We start from the raw sequence: 2271 nt of genomic DNA on the forward strand, positions 1-2271 counted from the left end.
TGAAAAGACCCTGATGTTGGGAAAGATTGAGGGCAGGAGGAGAAGGGGATGACAGAGGATGAGATGGTTGGATGGCATCACCAACTCAATGGACATGGGTTTGTGTGGACTCCAGGAGTTGGTGAAGGACAAGGAGGCCTGGCATGCTGCTGTTCATGGGGTCACAAAGAGTGACACGACTGAGCAACTGAACTAAACTGAGGAAATGAATGTGCAATCTAAATGACAAAAAACTGAAGAGACATAACAAAATAGAAGCAGTCGTAGATACAGAGAAAAAAACATGTGGTTACCATGATGCTTGGTGGGAGCGAGGAAAGAAACAAGCAAGGGACATTAAGAGGTATCGATTTCCACTGCAAAACAAATAAGTCACAAGTATAAAACAATAATGTGGAGAATACAGTCCAGAATGAAGTAATAATATCTTTGTGGTGACATAACATAACTAGGCTTATGTTGGTGGTCATTTAGACAGTGCATAGAAAATAACACCATGCTGTATGTATGGGAAGCCAGCGAGGGTAAAATAAAAGTGTTTAATAGTTCCCTATCACAAAGGTCTAGTGGGGAGATGGAAAAACTATTTCCAATTAAGTGACTGAAGCAATTTGTGCATTTAAGAGGTGGATCTTTATGATTTTCCTATTTTACAATCTCGTTCTTGTAAAGTATAGCAGCAGGAATCTGAAAAGTGATGCATAACGCTTTGTTATTAGGGGCCACATTTTTTACTAAGTGAGCTGAACTGCATGCTTCCTAGGAGATGCCTAATACAGTTTCAGCTCATTGCTGAACCTCCTTATTTGGATTAGCTAAATTTGTAACAGTGCACAATAGGAAGGAGCTCACTGCCACATGGCTGCCATCTAAGAGTGCTTTAAAAGTGGTGAGAAACTCAGTAGCCTTTGCTGTCAAGTTCATGACAATGCGCACAGAGTGTTTTCTTCCTTTTGACAGTGGCCCCAGCTGCTGCATTAACTCTTCTCTGATTGGTCCTTGCAGGAAATCTTTCCCATCCAACTTAAAGACTTTTACCATTTGGTCCATTTTAACTAATTTACAATTGTGCAGTAGCCATTTATAGGATTTAGGATTAACATCACTAGCAAACACAGTGAAGTTTTTCTTTGCTGCTGGAATGGCCAAGGGCCCAGTCCTAGCAAAAACATCAAATAGGACATCCCCGGATTTGAGAAGTTCTGTGATATGATTGTGTTCTGTGGAGAGACAAGGATTCCAGTAGACTTTTGAAAAATCAAATTCATAGGTGTAATTGTTTTCTCAAACCTTGGTCACTATATTCTCCTCTCCAGATATTGAAATTTGGAAATTTCAGTATTATCAATATTATTGATTTTATTTACTGCTGATGTGATTCCTGGATCTTTGCCAATCATAACTTGGCCAATTAAATGCTTGTAAGGTGGTTGGTGAACTCAAAGTTTCAGGTGGGCAGTGTGCCCGACTCTGCTAAACCCTGAGGTCACATCTTGACCTTCAGGAAGCACAGCTCTCAAGATTTCTTCAGACTTAAAGTTTCCATAAGCTAGTTCCAAATTATATTTCAATATCTGTGGATTGACATTAAGATGCTTTAAAATACTGAGTTATTCTTCCTCAAAGGAATCAGTGGTAAACATTTTATAGGGATCCAACATATATAGTCTACCTTCTTCATCTTCTGGATCTTCAATCACACATTTTAGGCCTAGGTGCTGCAGTGTTGTCCTTTCAAGGGATCACAACACTTTATTGAGTATTTCTTTCCTCTCTTTAAGCTCAGGGATGACGTCTGTCTTTTTAAAAGCTGTTCTATCAAGTTCTGTCATTCCTTGAACACCAGAGGGTGGGGAAGACAATTCAGAGTCTCTGTGATTTGTTTCTCTTTCAGGCATGGTTGAGAATCTTTCTCTTTGATCCAACAAGAAAATACCAGGTGCTCTGCTAAGCTTCTGTATCAGTGATGCCCAAGGGGGTAGAATCAGTGATGCTTACTCAGTCATTCTTCAGCTTTCCACTTTGAGAAGTCTTCTTAACAATCCACATTGCTTCAATAAGCTCCTCATTCTCTGGTACAGCTCGGATCTTCATGTTGTATAATAAGAACTAATACAGTGTGGTAGGTCAATTATACTTCAAGACAAACAACAAGGCATACAAACAAACTCATGGAAAAAGAGATCAGATTTTTCATTACCAGAGACAGAGGGTGAAGGAAGGGGAATTGGATGAAGAAGGTCAAAAAGGGCTACAAAGGTAGGCTTGATT

The 2271-nt window shown here is 39.6% G+C and overlaps 1 pseudogene; it reads right to left on the bottom strand.

The window, feature by feature from the left end:
• Positions 1-372: 372 nt before the first annotated feature.
• Positions 373-2069, bottom strand: LOC113905065 (annotated as a pseudogene).
• Positions 2070-2271: the final 202 nt, after the last annotated feature.

Source organism: Bos indicus x Bos taurus, chromosome 15 (assembly GCF_003369695.1).
Source record: "Bos indicus x Bos taurus breed Angus x Brahman F1 hybrid chromosome 15, Bos_hybrid_MaternalHap_v2.0, whole genome shotgun sequence".
Classification (NCBI taxonomy): domain Eukaryota; kingdom Metazoa; phylum Chordata; class Mammalia; order Artiodactyla; family Bovidae; genus Bos; species Bos indicus x Bos taurus.